This window comes from Coptis chinensis, chromosome 2 (assembly GCF_015680905.1).
Source record: "Coptis chinensis isolate HL-2020 chromosome 2, ASM1568090v1, whole genome shotgun sequence".
NCBI classification, from domain to species: domain Eukaryota; kingdom Viridiplantae; phylum Streptophyta; class Magnoliopsida; order Ranunculales; family Ranunculaceae; genus Coptis; species Coptis chinensis.
Window position 1 is genome coordinate 99,393,036 of NC_141457.1, and position 20,605 is coordinate 99,413,640.

Consider the following 20,605-nt stretch of genomic DNA (forward strand, 5'->3'; position numbering starts at 1 on the left):
CCGAACTTGAACATCTCTGCTTCAACTACCAATTTCATCGGATTAGTGTTGGACACAAATTTCTTTACCGTCCTAACGCACTAGTAAAAATCAACGGTCAACTTACCATTAACAGATTCTGTGGTTTTCCTCCATGAGTAGTATTACCCCTGACAGTACTTGCCAGTGGTTGTTGGATTCTTTGCTCCTGCATTTTGTTTTGCCGTTTGTTTTCTTTCACCAACTTTGTGTTCTTCGCTGCATTATCTTTTGTAAGTATCACTGTTTCGTTCTTTTCCCCGCCATTCTTTTCCTGTATATACCAAACCAGAACGAGATATTACATTTCACCACACTTTTACATATCTATGTTTTCTACGGTACATACCTTTTCCTCTTGATGTTGCGTATGTATTATATTTCGTCTGGGATGTTTGGTGCATTGTAGTCTCGTCCCTCGAGGCATCATACATTGTAATGTTGGTTGTCTCTCTTGGTCTCCGTTCACCCATTTTCTTGTGGCGCATTTTCTTTTGTACAATTCACTTTTTTTGCTTGGCAAACTCAGCACTAGTTCTCGCTGTGTTAACTCCGTTCCATCTTATTTTTCACTATCGTTGTCATTTGCCGAATATTGCATTTCGAGACTCTTACTCTTCTCCCCATTTAAGCTATGTGTCTCCTTGGACCTATCGGGCCGTTGTTCGATACCCCCATAATGTAGGAAATCAACGATATCATCAAAGTAGCTCAGATCTACCAATCTTTCGTCAAAGCATTCATGAAAGAAGAAACGAAGGTTGTTCTCTACTTCTTTGTCCAATTCAATATCTGGTAGTGTACTCGCGTTTTATGTTAGACACAAAAATAACTTGTGTTAGTCAACAGTTTACTCATAGTACAATTTTCAATACTTATGTTTTGGCTTACCTCGAAATTTGTTCGGCACTTTAAACTCTGTCAGATTCCACTTCCTTCGCAAGCGGTACAGAAATCTATCCCATCCGGTGTATACTTTTGGGAACCCTTTAAAACTTCTGTTTGAATCTTTGAATTCAACTTCAAATTTTATGTACCCTTTCGTCAGTATGGCTTTCGGTCGTATTAACGCGAAGATTTCTTGAGCCCCGAACCTTCTGTTAAATTCATTTTGTAAACGGTGCGCTCTCGTAAAGATTAACCAGAACGATATTGGCAGTTGTCCCGGTGCAATTTGCCACCACGCCAGTAATTGCGCAATTTCTTTGCTCAACGGAATTGCATTCCTGCAATTTAATTATGTGTAAGCCATTACTACTTCATCTTCTTCGACTTTCATTTCAAATTCGTACACTTCCTCCATCTCAAATTTCTCGAGTCCTAGTATTTTCTATATTTCCTTAAGCGACCATCAACGCGGTTCCAAGTAGTCGCTGTATCTGTCATCTTCTTTCCACCTCACCAAGTCTGCGATCGTCATCGAGTTTCTTCTCGAGTATTTTTCGCCCGTATAGTACGGTAGAGTCTACCTGAAAAAATAGAGACGAAAAAAATCGGGTCAGATTGCTTGAAAACCGGTTTCTCTAAAGCCACAAGGGTGAACCAGCCGGATAAAGGGGTCACAGGTACGGTGCCCTTCCTTAGAAGGCGCTGCACTATATCGTATTTGATTTATATCGACCCCCACCTACGTGGCAAACGTCCATTAGTAGGGGTCTCTATTTTATTCATTTAATCAATAGGGCTAAAGCCCAATTCGCAATATCATGGATCAATGTACAAGCCCATTAACTCATGTGTCTAAGGCTGAACCTTAGCCACATGGCTTGCCACTAATGTACATTGATTTATGTCCGTGATTCATTTATTATCAAAGAGATAATTATCGGTTAATGGTTATATTCTATCACAATTACTCAAGCAACAAGATTACTTGAGCTACAAGGACTCTCTACTCTACCTATATAAATACCAAACTATTTTTCATAAGGAACTACGTGGAAACTTGATCCCTAGAGAATAGATCTTGGTGCGTAGGCAGCCATTATTTGGTTTAGATCTCCCCAACATCAAAATCCTCTGTTTACCGTCACCATTGCTCTCGTTGTGTTTGAAGCGGTTTATTGAAAACGAAACTATTATTATCGACAATAATTTCATTAATTGTATTCATTCATGATATATTTTGTCCTGCCTATAATTATTTTGAATAGATGTGTGCGGGTTCAACATTTTTTCAAATTTATTTCTTGCAGAGTTGGTGTGAAATTGCCTACAGTGGAAGTGAGGTATGAGAATGTTTGAGTGGATGCAAAGTGTAAAGTAGTCCATGGAAAGCCCCTACTTACATTATGGAACTCTCTCAAAAGCAAGACCCAAAATATCGCCGAGATATCCGAGATATCACCAATATATCTCATTTTTTTGGTAGATGAAAATATCCGATAAATCTCAACCAAATATTGAATCTATTTTTGTCCGATATATTTTGCAATTTCCGATATAACGATATATATCGACCGATATATACAATATAACCGATATAAATTATTGACTTTGACCGATAATATTGACTTTGACTGAATATTGTTGACTTTGACCGGTATATTGACTATATTTCCAATATAATCGACAATATTTCCGATATATCGACATACAAAACAAAATTTTGACTGGTTAACAAAAAAAAATATTTCCGATATATTCGATATATCTTGGTTTTTGGGTACATCAAAATATTTGTAGAATTCGATATTTTGGGGTTTGCTCAAAAGCAATTTCTCGGTGTGATCCATCTATTTCTTGCTTCTGGGCCTTGTTGGACTACGGGCTGGGCCAGATGCCCATTATCACCACTGTATATGTGACGCTTTTTATTCTCTTTTTCTAACTCAGTTCATAGTACCAACTACCAACTGATTTCTATGAATGCCTTTCAAATCTTGCACTTTGTCAAAATTTCACTGGTAATGGAGGTCGTTGCAATGCGTAAAGTAGTTTCTATCTGGTTTCAAGTCAGAAGAAGGCGAGATAAGCATTCTCAAAGATGTCAGTGGTAACATCAAGCCTTCAAGGTATCTATGTGACTATGTACATTGTACACGTTGAACTATGGTCTAACTATGGTCTATAGCATAGTGTACTTATTTCTAAAAAATAATATTCTTGATGTTTGTTTAATTTACTCAAAGAAGGAGAAGCAAGCTGGAATTGTCCCAGAATCTGATGTAGACACTTACATGAAGGTAATATACATAAATGATATAAGCTATTATCGTAATAAAATTCCCCTGCATAAGCCTGAGATACATAAAACAAAGCTGAAAACTAAGCGCCAAGATGTTTAACTCCTCCGAACATGTTTTCGCACATCAGTTCTATTCGTATTTTCATTTTATTCTCATGTTGGCAATAGTTGAGAAACTCAATTTGTAATAACAAGCAATTGCAATTGAATGATTAAAAAGGAGCCTCCAAACAGACTACATTTTAGTTGCTCTTACTTTGTGCTCATTCTTCTATTGTGTAAATGGATGTTAAGATCTTAGGACTTGACATTTGTGCGGATGCAGTCGTTGGAAATGTCATGAGAAGAGGAATCTCGAGAGGTCAGAAGGAAAGATTGACAACTGGTAATGTAGAAACCATAAATCCTGACTAAAGGCTTACATTCATAGCATACTGCGAAATTGCAAAGATGGACCCCAAGAAACAAAAAAATGCAGAAATTGGTCATAAAGTTCCGCCTATGTGAACAGTGTCAATGTAACAACTACCAGACAATATCTGGTCAAGCATAAATCACAGTAGGTGAATACTGAATAATTTTAAGCAAAGTAACTGCTAAAAGTTAAAGGAAACAAATGGTGAACATACTCTTTGGCACCAACTCTATCGCTTCGGTTTCAAGACGCGGCGCTTTTCTTTGCTTCATCTTTTATTCTTGAAATAAGACTTTCATGTTCTGATATAGAAAGAGGAGCACCATTTCTCGAAATGATTTCTTTTGCAACGTCATCCTACATTATATGTTGCTTCAAACGCCGTTCCTGTACACAACTTAACTTTAGAAGTAAAACAAAAAGCCTATCCTGTGGGCGAAAACAGAGACTCCATTAAAACTCTCTCTCTCCAAACAAATTTGCTATCTAACTATCTTTCAATATCTCTAAAATGCTCCATAACCCTTAACCTGGAATCTAGGGCCTGTGCATAGCCATTTTTTCTAGAACGCAGGTTGGTATCTTTGAGGTAGCTCCGGAAGGAGGTGGTCGGTTTAGATATGGAAGCGATAACAGGAACACAAGGATCTATAGACGAGCTCCAGAAAGAAATGTATAACTTGTTCTTTAGCAAGAAACAGAGGGTGGTAGAACTGGAGTGTCTAAACTTAGAGGAACAAATAAATGGGAATCTAACTCTGATTGGGAAATTATATGGAGGTCAGACGATTGACTTGGAGGAGCTAAGTGAGGAAGTACACCGGATGTGGCAAACGGAGAAAGCAGTGTGTCTGGAGCTGATGGACAGAGAACATGTCCGATTTACCTTTGAGGAAGCAAAGGAAAGGGCACATGTGATGGAACAGGGTCCATGGTTTGTCCATGGGCACATACTCTCTATAAAGGAATGGGCAGGAACACAGAAATTGGAGGAATATAACTTCGATTATGTAAAATTCTGGGTCCAAATCTGGGATCTACCAAAGATGAGAATCAATAAAGCAAATGTGGGGAAGATAAGGGAAAACATTGGAACAGTCTGGGAAGCAGACATATCATGCCCTGCGTTTAGCCAACCTGTAGCTAGAGTCAGGGTGGAAATGGATATAAGGGAAAGACTCCTAAAAGATTTAACAATAAAGCTGGAAACAGGTGAGATGATGGAGATAAGGTTCAAATATGAAAAGCTGGAGATTTTTTGCTACTTTTGTGGGGTCATAGGCCATGATCAGTATAGCTGCCGGATTAGAGCCCAGCATAGATATGAGCTATCTAGACTTGGGGGTTCACCAAAAGACATCAAGCCTTTCTTCTCAAGTCAAATAAAAGCAAACAAGTTCTTCAATGGCATTGCATACACCGGCAAGCAGACCATCACCATAGCAGGAGTCCCCAACAAACTCCGATACGAGGAGACGCCGGTTCCACCAGCTCAAGGAGGAAAGGGGTACTATATCCGAGCGAGGCAGGAGAGGTGGCGACAAAATTTGGTCAGAGAGTCAGATGGCAGCAGGAGCAAGGGTCGTGAGTCAGAGGAAGACAACAAGTCTGAGCATCAGGTAACGGCTACCCCAACGGCTATAAACAGAGTGGCAAGAGTTCAAACCTATGTGGAAAATGATTATGGAGGCCCAGCAAGGAACTATGGGTACGGACCCAAGCAAGGGTATAAAGCCAGAGATGGGCTGGACAGAGAGTCGGGTAGTAACTTGGACTCTGAGAAAACTTTAAGAAAAACTCGAGATCCAGTAGTAGAGGTAAGCCCAACCGAACTGGACCAAGATAGGGATCGATATATGGGCCAGAGAGAGGAAAAAGGGAGCCCACAAAACACCTGGATGGTATCTTGGACGGACCGACAAGAAAAGGACTTGGTTGGGGCGCATATGAACAGAGAAGATCCATGTAAGGGTCTTATCACGAGGAGTAAAGAAAATAGGGTTACCTGCTCAACAAACCTAATCTTAGCTAGTTCCAAGGCAAATGTCTCTAGCCTCGAGAAAATCCAGACAGATAATGCGGCGCTGCCAACTATACCGAATCAATCAACTGGGTTTCAGTTTCAAAGCAAGGCCATGCGTGGCAGAAGGTTTAAAACTATGGTATCTCGAGGTCCTAAAAAGAAGGAAAAAGGTTCATATCATGATAACATAAAGGGATCAGGAACTGAGGCTGGTGAGGGATACATAGCGGAGAAGGTCATTACAAGTGATAAAAGGAAGAGGCGCTTGGATTCAGTTGGTAGTGGGAACATGGCAGATGAAAGGGAAAGGGGGTGGCTAAGAAGAAGTATAAGAGGAGTGGCTCAACATTCAAAGAAGGCTAAAAGGGATGCTGATGAGATGAGAAGAAGGGGAGAAGGACATCTACTGATCCCAACTGAGGCAAACATCATTTCTGTTTCAAGTGGGTTTGACGAATCGCAAGGAATGGGAGGAGGAGAAGGGGGTGATAGTATGGCCACATCATCGAAACCATCCTCAAATGACTCAGAAAGTTCGGAAAATGTATCGGAGGAGGATGAGGAAACAGAAGAATCTGAGGATTGGGAGGCAGACATTGAGATAGATGATGAACACCCAGAACAAGATGTCATCAATACTGCAGCTCAAGACATGGTGGATTTTGAATATGAAAGTGAAGTCTCTGATGGCCAGCCAGTCCCTTTGGCTATGGATGATTCCACAGTTATTAAATTAATCAAGTATGAAGGAAGCAATGGAAAAGATCCAGGGGAAACAAGTAAGGAAAATGGTCAAGAAGAGAGCTCTGAACAAGTCCAGAAAGATGAGGTCAAAAATGGGGAAGACAACAGTGGGGGTCTGTCACCAACTCCTCCAGGGTTCGCGGTAGCTGTCCCTTCACAGCTGCCTTGGTATCCATGACGATCCACGCCTGGAATTGCCGAGGTATTGGTACCACCACGGCAGTTCAACAAATAAAGGACCAAATTGGGAAGTTTAGTGTGGATATTGTTTGTTTGGCTGAAACAAAGGCAAGTCAGGAAGGGATAGGTAAGTTAAGTAAGAAACTCAAGTTTAGTAAATTTTTTGCGGTTCCAGCTCAAGGACTTAGTGGTGGGCTTGCCATTTTGTGGAAGGAAGATGTGGAACTGGAAATTCTAGGGTCCTCTCGCAACCAAGTGACAGGTAAGCTCTCAAATTATTTTCACAATGATCCTTGGTTTTTCACTTTTGTGTATGGGGATCCTATAGCCCATAATAGAAATAAAGTGTGATCTGAGCTGAAGGATGTTGCTCCCTTTATCCCTGGCCCTTGGTGCCTTTTTGGGGATTTCAATGCCATATCAAGTTTAGATGAAAAGATAGGTGGGAGAAGTAGACTTACTAAGAGTATGCAGGAGTTTAATAGTTTCATAAACGAGCTTGGTCTTGTGGATTTGGGGTTTAAAGGCCCCAAATACACCTGGAGCAATAATAGAAAACCTAATGATCATATTCTGGAAAGGTTGGACAGAGCTCTGGCTACACCGGAGTGGCTGGCCTCCTTTCCTAATGCTCAGATTAGAACTTGGGCTAATGCCACCTCTGACCATGTCTCGTTGTTCATCAACCTGGAAAAAAAAAAAGGAGAAACTTCCCAGACCTTTTAAATTCTTTGATATGTGGTTGAAACATGAAACTTGCATGGAAACCATTGAAAAGGCTTGGAACTCGATATCTCATGAGTTACCTGATAGTAACTTCATAAAAAAGATGGAGAAAACAACAAAGGATCTGGCTCTGTGGAATAAGCATGTTTTTGGAAATATTTTTATAAATATCAAGACCACACAAGCTAAACTTGATGCTGTGTTAAGTAAACCCTTTAGCATTAGTAACTACAACAAGGCCAAAGGGCTTAAGGATGAGTTGCTGGAATGGTATGACAAAGAAGAGGACTTCTGGAAACAGAAGTCATCTCAATCATGGCTAAAGGATGGGGCTAGAAACACTAAGTTCTTCCACCTCTCCACCATTTTTAGGAGGAGAAAAAACACTATAGAGAAGATTAGAAATAATGAAGGGGATTGGCAGGAGGGCAAGACTGAGGTGGGGGCTTCCCTGAATCAATATTTCCAGGGGATCTTCACCTCTGACCACCCTCACAGAAATGATGAGATTTTGAACTTATTTCATCCTTGCATCACTGCCAGAGAAAATGAGATCATTATTGCCATCCCAACTAGTGAGGAGATATGGGCTGTGGTTAAAAAGATGGGGGGTATAAATCCCCAGGGCCTGATGGTTTTCAAGGCATCTTTTACCAAAAATGCTGGGACATCATAGGGCCTGCTGTGATTGGCTTTTTCCACCAAGGGAGTCTGAATCCTAGTTTGAATGAGACTCACATAACCCTGATTCCTAAAATTGCTAATCCTGACCATGCTTCCAAGTTTAGACCCATTAGCTTGTGCAACTTTGGATACAAGATTATCTCCAAGATTCTTGCCAACATACTTAAAGGTTTGATTAGTAAAATTGTCTCCCCATTCCAAGGGGCTTTTATTAAAGGCAGAAGTATTGGGGATAATGTGGGGCTAGCTTGTGAGGTTTTCCACAATATGAAGAACATGAAATCTAAAAATGAGGGTTGGATTGCCCTTAAGGTGGATATGGCAAAGGCCTATGATAGGGTCGAGTGGACCTTCATTGATAGCATTTTTGAGAAGCTGGGGTTTAACATGAAATGGAGACACATGATTCAGCAGTGTATCTCCACTGTTTCTTTCCAAGTTATGTTAAATGGGTTCCCTCTGGAGAGGTTTGTCCCTGAAAGAGGAGTGAGGCAAGGAGACCCTTTATCTCCATATTTGTTCATCATTGCCTCTGAGGCTCTGTCTAGAATGATTGCAAAGGCTGAACAGGAAGAGGAGCTGCATGGCATTAAGATCAAAAGGAACTCCCCTACCTTATCTCACCTGCTATATGCAGATGACCTCATCCTCTTTACTAAAGCAAATGTGGTAGAGTCAGGAAACCTCAAGAGAATTCTTGATGGGTATTGTGAGGCATCTGGCCAAAAAGTTAACTTTGAAAAATCCAGTATTTTCTTCAGTAGGAATGTAACTTATAGGCAAAAGTTCAGACTTAAAAGATTCTGGAAAGTTAGGAACTTTGCCCCTAAGGAACTGTATCTTGGTGTGCCAATCATGCTATCAAGAAAGAAGTCGGAGGACTTTGATTACTTGGTAGACAAAATCCAAAATAAGATCAAGGGATGGAGAGCAAAGGTCCTGTCCCAAGTAGGCAGGACTACTCTCATCCAAGCTGTGGTCCAATCTACCCCCCTATATGCCATGTCAACCTATGTGCTACCTGTCTCTACTTGCACTAAGATTGACAAGGCATGTAGAGACTTCTGGTGGGTAGGAAAGGAACAATCTCAAAGTGTCCACACCATTGGGTGGGAACACATATGTCAACCCAAAGATGTTGGGGGTTTAGGCCTGAGAAAGGCTAGGGACATGAATGTAGCCATGTTGGCTAAATTGCCATGGAAAGCTGCTACAGACTTACAGTCCCTATGGACTAGGACTCTGTTCAGCATATATGGTAAACACTGGATTGGTGATGTTAAAAAACCCCCAGACAAAGCATCCTACTTCTGGAAAGGGATCCATAGAACTTTTAATGAAATAAGTGGGGGTCTGATTTGGGCTATTGGCAATGGGAACTCTATCTCAGCCTTAAAGGACCCTTGGCTGTACTGCAATGGCAAACCCAGCACGCTGGAGGAGTTGGGGGTGGTAGCACCCACCTTGGATTCTGGTGTGGTCTCAGATCTGTTTCTGCTAGATAAAAGTGGATGGGATGAGACTAAACTTAGTCTTCATCTTAATCACTTCATCTGCAGAAAGGTTCTGGATATTAAAATAAGACCTGAAGGCAATAGTACAGACAAGATGAAATGGGGACAGGACAAAGGTGGTAACATAACAGTTAAGTCTGTCTACAATTTTCTTAAGCCTAAACAGGAGATGGGACAAAGTTCTAGCTGTAACCACCTCACTCTTAAACATATATGGAAGGCTCCTCTCCCAGCCTACATACAAATGTTCCTCTGGAAGCTTTATATGCAGATCCTACCTACAGGTGATGTCCTAGCAGTGAGAAAAATAAAGGGGGATTTCTCCTGCCCCTTCTGCTTCAAAGAGATGGAATCTGCAGATCATTTGTTCTTCACCTGTGAATGGGTAAGGACAATATGGTTTGGATCTCAGGTTGGGTTGAGAGTGCATAAGGAGCAACAAACTTCCATAAGAGAGAGGCTAAACCTCTTCTTGGCTTGGTGCTGCAGTCCTGATGAAGAGCTTAGGCTGGCTGGAACCCACATTGTTATCCTGATTCAAAAGATTTGGCAAGCCAGGAATTACTTGAAATTTGAGAATAGAAAGGCTAACTGTGAAAGGCTGGTCAGAGAAAGTTGCATGCTGGCAGAGAAGTGTTATCTGGCTTATAGTGAAGAATATCCTCACTCTAACCCTATCTCAGTTTATGATGAAATAAATTTGGATACTGTCTTTCCCTACATACCTAATGATAGTATACTCATTAGATTTGATGCATCCTTCCACAGGCAAAATGGGTGGGCTGGAGCTGGGGCTATTGCAGTTGACAGTGAGGGTGCTATTGTTGGGGCTGCTGTTAGGAGATTCAAGGCCTCGGAAGCAGCAGAAGCAGAGCTGGAAGCTGCTGAAGTTGCGATGTTGCTGGGAAGACATCTTGGAGGACACCATTATGTGGTACAAGGGGACAATGCTGAAGTGATTGGAGCTTTACAAGGCAGCTCATGTAGATGGCAATGGGAATGTATAAAAAACCATATTTTCAGTTTAGGATCTGAGCTCAGCTCTTTTGCTTTTAGATGGATCAGTAGGAGCTCGAATGGTGATGCAGACTCACTAGCTGCGTGGGCATATCAGCAGTTAGGACAATCTGATCTCCCAGGGTGTATTTTAGAATCTGGCTGCTTACCCCTTTTTGTGTAACTTTTTTGCTAAATATATATAATATAGTATGATTTGCATAAAAAAAAAACTTTAGAAGTATATCTTAGAGTGCTGAATTTTCCACAAAGTAGTGTTTACCTTATCTCTTGCAGCAAGAACTTTTAGTTTTGCTTCCTTTCCTCTTTTTACCAATCTTTCTTTTTGTTTGTCAATCCAACCTCTGAAGTCTCTGAAAGAGAGTCGCATCACTAATAAGTTCACAAAACATACTTTGACTACATATAAGAGAGAGAGAGAGAGAAAAGGGGGGGTGGGTTCGTCGCAAATGCAAATTAACAACTCTTTCACCTACGTAGTGCAAATAACTTCGTCACACATAAAATTCAATAGTCTCAGGCCTTTTGAGGAATCTAATTTATCATATCCATCACTACCATGATTAAAACAATCCAAAGAAAATTCTTTAAAAGCACACTGAGACTCAGAAATGCATTTCCCAAGCGCTTGGAACCAGGAACTTCAATTGCTCGTTTGACTCAAGGGATATCTACAAGTAAAAGGGTAACAGTTTAAACAATCAATTGCCGAAATGGTAACATTCCATTTTAAACGCACATGAAAAGGAACTTACTCTTCTCCCATGTCCTTTTGTATTAAAGATATCAAATGGATATTAAACTGGGCAATTGAGGAATATTGACTTCGACGCCGACTACAGCCTGCTGTCAATTCTCTAAGAACAGATTCGGGTTCGTCTTCCTTTAGTTTGAGAATATAAGCAGTAAAAGAAGATATCTTCGAGACAATGCAACTAAGAATATATTGAAATAGTAGAAGAAGAAGTTTGCGTGATCATCCCAAAGATGCTTTTACACAAAAGCGAAAAACACAGCCAACAGATGACAGACCAAGTGAAAGAACAGAAAGTAGAAGGAATATACATGCATTTGAGACCAAGCCAAGAAAGCACCTTCCTTGCTTTCTCATTCTTCAGTAGCAACAGTTCCCTTATGACTCACATAGATACCATAAGTGATAATGGTGGTTGCGTTAGCCAACTTAACATTATAAGTACCAGATTTTTGGAATAAAAGAACTGAAAAGGAAAAGGAAAAAACCAGGGACATGCAAGTGAGTAGGTATATAGATACAGAGAAATAAAATAACACTCTCATAATACTTATAACAAATGCTAAGTTGTACAATAGTCAGAACAGTGATTATCAAAGAAAGGAAGATATCCACGCGGCCCACACTCAATATATGTAGTATATTTCACACAACCTCTTGACCAAGAAACCATGGCACTTCTTAGATAAGTGATTGATTGTTCAATATATCAGGTATGTCATACATGTTGGACAAAACCGACATATATGAAATCCATTTTGGTTTTCATAATGTTATTTGATCCCGGTAACTGAGATATCCAAAACAGGTGAAATTCTAATTAGTTTTAAGACTTAAAATGAATTAAAAGTTATGATGAAGGCTTACATGCACAATAATTAACCAACAACCACCAGTTCTCAAAAATGTAAACTAAAAGATTTATAATTAACTCACCTGTAAGAGCTTTAAACCAAACTTCTAAGTTCATGATTTCTAAAACTCAATATAAAAGAGAGACACGAGTTTGTAGTCTAGTTACCTTCCCCACCTAATCAGTATGCCCTAATTGAGATTTAAACGGTTTCTGAGGTTGTTCTTCCATCTCCACCCAAGTTAAGTTTGAAAATGGCATTGAATATTACCAATCAAATAAAGCACAACATACATTGAGAAAATAAATGACAAAAGAAGAAGAAGATATAACATTATGTAAAGTAGAAGATGTAGATCAGTAGGAGTGCAGCAAACATTCACCACAAAGGGTAATGGAGCCAGGGAAAAAGCAAAAGTGAATTAAAAAAATTTCATTAAAATGATTAGAGTATCCAATCAATGCTTCAATGAATTCATAGTCAAAGTGAGAATAACAAATAGCTGAAGCATTAGAGTAGCATTCAAAGTTGCAAAAGTGAACAACAATTTTGTTGCAAAGACATCAAAAATCACAAAATAAAATTAGGGTGCTGAAAAAAAACCAATAGCAGAACATAGCGACCAAAAAAGACGATAAGAATCGAATATCTTGCCACAGTTTCAGAAAGAGAAAGAAAGTGGAGAAAGTTTACATTGCATATGCTAGTTCCTTTTAGAAATAGTTTGAGAAAAAGAATCGAGGAAAAAAGAGAGTTAACAATATTGAAGTAAGAAGCTTGAATAACAATTGTACATTTATAGCTATTGAAAACATTTTCTCGCCAATCAATAATAGTATGCAACGAATAAAAATGTATGTGCGCTCTAATTGGCCGGGAATCCAAGGACAGAAGATATCCTAAGTGGAACAACCTAAAGGTTGGACGTCCCTACATTTCTTTCACAAAGGCAGACCATGAAGCACCCTTTTTTTTCATTCCTTATTAACCCACCACCACCCCAACCAAACCTAGCCACTTCATTAAACCAAGGAAATAGATGATGTACCTTATACAACATTCCATTCTTTGGGCCAGGGACTGAATGAGGGCTTTGAAAATGATCCTTCGTTTCATCTCTTTCACTACGACGACAATGAAAAGGGTCACCCACATGCCCAACACCATGCTGCAATCACAAAGAAAAAATAAACTCAAAACCTTAGAAGTCTAAATTGATCAGTTATATTCTTAATAGTTTTAAAATGCAAGATCTATACACACAAAGTAATACATGTTCATCAAGCTTAACTCAAATCGAATTGTTTTTACTACAATAAGGAGAAAGCTTAACTCATAAGCCTCACAAAAGTCAGAAGACAATGAAAGAAAATGAATCAAAATGAAATCATTATACTCACAAATCATCATACTTAAAATAATTCTGTCAAAACACAATCTACAATGAGCTCACACACTAATATTAACAAATAAACATGCTTAATCACCACAAAGTTAAGATCTTGAACATCCCCAGAGTCAATATCTGAATAGAAACGATAAGATTGGAGTGAGAAAAAGAAGGGGGATGGCAAACGAACTGGAAGCATTGAGTTAAGTGAAAGACACTCAAGTCTGATTTACTGAATGAGAAATGGGAACTTCTTCATACCACCTCGACATGGATTTTGCAGACTCAGGTGTGTTGTCTGTTTGCAAATGAGGGGAAGTCGTAAAGTGGAAGAGAGACGGTTGGTTTATCGATTTTAATTTCATAAAAGGTATTTATTTGGACAATCAATGCTGGGTAAGTCGTGAACAATTGAATAGGGGCGTATAGTTGATTTTCCACCTGAATTTACACATTCGTCCTTAAGTCACTATATAATCTTAAAGGTATAGATGGTAGTAAATTTTGAAATGACTAAGTAGTCCTTCTTAAAGGCATTGAATAATTGATTTTAATATTTTATGAAGGGTATTTCATGGTAGAAAAAAGGTTGGTCCAATTTAAATGTCCATGTTAATTATGGTATACTCTACTAATTGTTTTCCGAGTCTCAGTGTGCTTTTAAAGAATTTTCTTTGGATTGTTTTAATCATGGTAGTGATGGATATGATAAATTAGATTCCTCAAAAAGCCTGAGACTATTGAATTTTCTGTGTGACAAAGTTATTTGCACTACGTAGGTGAAAGAGTTGTTAATTTGCATTTGCGATTTAACCTACCCCCTTTTCTCTTTCTCTCATATGTAGTCAAAGTATGTTTTGTGAACTTATTAGTGATGCGACTCTCTTTCAGAGACTTCAGAGGTTGGATTGACAAACAAAAAGAAAGATTGGTAAAAAGAGGAAAGGAAACAAAACTAAAAGTTCTTGCTGCAAGAGATAAGGTAAACACTACTTTGTGGAAAATTCAGCACTCTAAGATATACTTCTAAAGTTAAGTTGTGTACAGGAACGGCGTTTGAAGCAACATATAATGCAAGATGACGTTGCAAAAGAAATCATTTCGAGAAATGGTGCTCCTCTTTCTATATCAGAACATGAAAGTCTTATTTCAAGAATAAAAGATGAAGCAGCAAAAGCGCGTGCAGAGAAACTGGAAGCGATAGAGTTGGTGCCAAAGTGTATGTTCACCATTTGTTTCCTTTAACTTTCAGCAGTTACTTTGCTTAAAATTATTCAATATTCACCTACTATGATTTATGCTTGACCAGATATTGTCTGGTAGTTGTTACATTGACACTGTTCACATAGGCGGAACTTTATGACCAATTTCTGCATTTTTTTGTTTCTTGGGGTTCATCTTTGCAATTTCGCAGTAGGCCATGAATGTAAGCCTTTAGTCAGGATTTATGGTTTCTAAATTACCAGTTGTCAATCTTTCCTTCTGACCTCTCGAGATTCCTCTTCTCATGACATTTCCAACGATCGCATCCAAGACAAATGTCAAGTCCTAAGATCTTAACATCCATTTACACAATAGAAGAATGAGCACAAAGTAAGAGCAACTAAAATGTAGTCTGTTTGGGGGCTCCTTTTTAATCCTTCAATTGCAATTGCCTGTTATTACAAATTGAGTTTCTCAACTATTGCCAACATGAGAATAAAATGAAAATACGAATAGAACTGATGTGCGAAAACATGTTCGGAGGAGTTAAACATCTTGGTGCTTAGTTTTCAGCTTTGTTTTATGTATCTCAGGCTTATGCAGGGGAATTTTATTACGATAATAGCTTAGATCATTCCTGGGACAATTCCAGCTTGCTTCTCCTTCTTTGAGTAAATTAAACAAACATCAAGAATATTATTTTTTAGAAATAAGTACATTATGCTATAGACCATAGTTAGACCATAGTTCAACGTGTACAATGTACATAGTCACATAGATACCTTGAAGGCTTGATGTTACCACTGACATCTTTGAGAATGCTTATCTTGCCTTCTTCTGACTTGAAACCAGATAGAAACTACTTTACACATTGCAACGACCTCCATTACCAGTGAAATTTTGACAAAGTGCAAGATTTGAAAGGCATTCATAGAAATCAGTTGGTAGTTGGTACTATGAACTGAGTTAGAAAAAGAGAATAAAAAGCGTCACATATACAGTGGTGATAATGGGCATCTGGCCCAGCCCGTAGTCCAACAAGGCCCAGAAGCAAGAAATAGATGGATCTCACCGAGAAATTGCTTTTGAGCAAAGCCCAAAATATCGAATTCTACAAATATTTTGATGTACCCAAAAACCAAGATATATCGGATATATCGGAAATATATTTTTTTTGTTAACCAGTCAAAATTTTGTTTTGTATGTCGATATATCGAAAATATTGTCGATTATATTAGAAATATAGTCAATATACCGGTCAAAGTCAACAATATTCAGTTAAAGTCAATATTATCGGTCAAAGTCAATAATTTATATCGGTTATATTGTATATATCGGTCGATATATATCGTTATTTCAGAAATTGCAAAATATATCGGACAAAAATAGATTCAATATTCGGTTGAGATATATCGGATATTTTCATCTACCAAAAAAACAAGATATATTGGCGATATCTCGGATATCTCGGCGATATTTTGGGCCTTGCTTTTGAGAGAGTTCCATAATGTAAGTAGGGGCTTTCCATGGACTACTTTACACTTTGCATCCACTCAAACATTCTCATACCTCACTTCCACTGTAGGCAATTTCACACCAACTCTGCAAGAAATAAATTTGAAAAAATGTTGAACCCGGACACATCTATTCAAAATAATTATAGGTATTACATGCACTGCCGGTATTTACATAGACAAAATATATCATGAATGAATACAATTAATGAAATTATTGCGCATAATAGTAGTTTTAACTAGCTTTGTGTACTATACAATTGCATCGTCTCGTCATTCACATGCATTGTATGTTTCCGACTTAAAACTTACACAATTTGCATTGCGGTTTGAGTTTCGCAACTTGGATAAACAAAGAGGGGAAGTATATAGTAGAAAGGTATGTGCATTGTTTTGAAATTTAATTATTGGTTTAATAAATTTTTTATTAGTACATTCTCGAAATGGAATTTTTCTACTTCGGTCGAGGTGCTCATACCTAATGCAAAGCATCAACTCGATTAATCATGGAGCGAGCTCAGGTCACTGAAATTGACACGTCGTTGATGTTTGAGAAAGATCAACATGTGTAACACCTGTTCTACTCTATAGTCTAGACTGAATTCTTGAACAATGGTATTTCTCATTGCTATATTCAGATGAGCTGCACCAACAATATAGATTTGTATACCATTTCTTCATTTTGAATCCATGGATATCCGTATGATCATTGTACGCCTGGTGTATAAGTTGGTAATCTGATGAAGAACCTACACTCCACAATCGAGTAAACGCAACCTATGACTCCCAAACGGCCAGTCATAGTAAATGACAACCGATGATTCCCAAACGGCGAATCATCGTAAATAACAACAACCATCCCTGAGACAATCCAGAACCTTACACATAGTTACAAACAACCGGGAAATCCTTTCTCGCATTACAAAATCCATCTTTCTGTTTCCTCACTGAGACAAGAGACGAAAACCCTTCCCAAAACCAGTTTTACTCTTTTAACAAAGAAAACAATCCCAACTACCCCGATTTCACAAACTCATTTCTTTTCACACAAAAGCTATCCATATACTTAGTTTATATCGAGAAAAACTACAATGCAAAACATGAATATCATATATATACATGCATGGTTGATACGCAAACTATCTATTACCAATTTAAACAAATCAAATCATGCATGAAAATAAGCATGCTATATATTGGTATGTAGGTTCCTACCTTAGCAAGCTCCGTTCTCCTCAAGCCCACTTAACCGAATCGAGCCCACTTAACCGAATCCACTTGTATTTACTCCTATAACATCATATATACACGTTGGTCATTAGAATTTATAACTAACGAGAACTCTTATCTAACTTAAGCCGAGAAGAATCTCAACGCTACGAATTTGGTCTCAGTAAATGTTTTCTCTAATCCATCTCATCCAGCTGCACTGAGGCTATTTCTAGCACTGTTACTTTGATGGTCTCCGCGGCCTTTATGTCAATATCACTCCTATCAATTCTATTAACGATTAAGATTTTTTCCAACTCCAACTACAAACAAATTCCACTCTTCAATTCACCTTAAATCTAGAAATAATTACGGGGGTGTTCCTTATCAATCGTTCATCAATCGACCTAATCCTAAACAAGTATATAACTAACATAAACTTATCTAAAATAGAGTGAATATATATAATTCTTATCGAGTCAGTAAGAACAGCTCCCTAGCTAGCTGCTCTACCGATATCGCTCAACTTAATCTTCTCCAAACAAGCTCCTGCCGACATTCAACAACCAATTTCAATTATTTTTTTTTTCAATACATCACAATCCCATCGAAATCGAGTTTAAACTATTTAATTGAGGCGAAAATAACTCACCTTTCACTTTGATTTTAAGCTTGGTACGTTGGAATTTCAAGGAGATTGAATTCCCCCAGGTTTTTAGTGTTTCTAGGGATTGGGTGTTTGAATTTTGGGTTTGGATCGATTGAATTTGGGCAAATTGACTCTCTCTCTCTTAGGGTTTAAGTGGTTGCGAAATTGGGGAAAAATTTGTGTTTGTGCGATTTTGTTTTACTGTTGGTTTGGTTTTTGGTTTATGCGATACGTTTTTATTTATTTATTTTTTGTCTTTACTTGTTTGCTAATTAAGGCCCAAGCCCAATATGCCCAAATTAGGCTTAAAGTCCTAATTAACTTCTAACCACCCACTAATTCGACTTAGCATCTTAATTATTTTTTCTGGCCCAACTAGCTTAATTAATTTTCTACATTCTATCCCACCGCAGGCTATAACAATAACCCACTCATGCGTGTAAGCTGTTAACTCTTGCCAGCTTCGAACGCAGAAAGCCGCTAACCGACATTTTTGTCAAATTTTCGTATGTGAGTTGCTTACCTAACGTGGCTTATGAGTCGGAGTTAAGTTTCATTAAGTTATGTAACCCTGATCGACCAATTACATAAATGTCCCTAGGTTTGCTATGAAATTTACGAAAATACCCTTAACGAGAATTTGAGTCTTTACATCCTACCCTCCTTAAAAGAAAATTTCGTCCTCGAAATTAAATCATACCTTAGTTCTCGAACAATTCTGGATATTGTTGCCGCATATCCAATTCCTTCTCCCATGTTGCTTCCTCAACATTGTGATTTCTCCACAAGACCTTTACCAATGGAATGACCTTTGACCGCAATCTCTTTTCTCTCGTATCTAGAATCTGAATTGGCCCTTCCGGATAGGTAATGTCTTCTTCTAATTCCAACGATTCCAAATCGACCACATGTAGGGGATCAGGCTCATACTTGCGTAGCATCGAAATATGGAACACGTTATGGACACGTGATAGCCTTTCCGGTAACTCCAGCCTATACGCCAACTCCGAGATCTTCTGAATAATCGGAAACGGTCCCACATATCTAGGTGCAAGTTTCCCTTTCATCCCGAACCTCTGAATTCCCTTCTTCGGAGATACCTTCAAAAATACCCTGTCACCTTCATAAAATTTCAAGGGACGTCTACGCCTATCCGCATAACTTTTCTGACGACTCTGGGCTGTAAGCAACCGATTCCGTATCACTCTAATCTTCTCGGTGGTGTCACTAACCATCTCTGGCCCCAACATAATATTATCTCGGTTTGATCCAGAGGGTGTTCGCAAGGGTCCGCCATACAACGCTTCAAACGGTGCCATACCAATACTAGATTGGTAACTGTTATTGTAAGCAAACTCAGCCAATGCCAAATGAGTCTTCCAACTACCCCCAAAATCAAGCATGCAAGCCCGAAGCATATCCTCTATGATTTGAATGACTCTTTCCGATTGCCCATCGGTCTGCGGATGAAATGATGTACTGAATTTCAGTTTGGTCCCTAATTCCTTTTGAAGACTTCTCCAAAATGAACCGGTAAATTGAGTACCTCTATCTGAAATTATCGATAATGGTGCCCCATGCAACCTCAGTACATCTGACATGTAGATTCTACTTAGCTTTTTAGTAGAGTAAGTAGTCTTAACAGGTATGAAATGGGCAGACTTGGTCAGCCTATCAACAATGACCCATATAGAATCCATTCCCTCACTAGTCCTCGGTAACCCGGATACAAAATCCATGGTTATATGCTCCCACTTCCATTCTGGAATCTCAAGAGGTTTAAGAAGACCAGGTGGTCTATGGTGTTCAGCTTTCACCTGTTGGCATGTGGCACACTTCTTAACATATTCCGCAATGTGTCGCTTCATACCCGGCCACCAAAACTGACGACGCAGATCTCTGTACATTTTGGTACCGCCAGGATGAATGGTATACTTCGATCTATGTGCTTCCCTCAAGATATCATTCCTCAGAGAGTGATCAAACGGTACCCAAATTCTTCCTCACGAATCGATACTTTTCGTCTCCGTTTTTCCCAATCGACATCCTCGGCATTCTCTACATATCACCGGTACCTAGGTCCATCCTTCGATGTATTCTCGGGCATTCACAATCTCACGGACTAAGGTGTTTTTTGTCGTCATTGTCATCGTGCTAAATAACAGCACCGAGGATCTCCACTTCCATTTCCGTGATTTAAAACCATAAGAAGCGGAGACTCCAAAGAATTGTCACTCCTTCATCATCATCCGAGCACAAACATGTTCTCACTTCCTACTCAATGCATCTAAGAACTACATTTGCTTTACCGGATGGTATTGCAATGAGAACGATAGTCCTCCATGTACTCAACCCACCTCCTCTGTCTCATATTCAAATCCTTCTGCGAAAACAAGTACTTGAGACTCTTGTGATCAGAGAATATCTCAAATCTTTCACCATACACATAATGTCTCCAGATCTTTAAGGCATGAATAATCGCAGCTAACTCCAAGTCATGAGTAGGATAATTCTTCTCATGGGC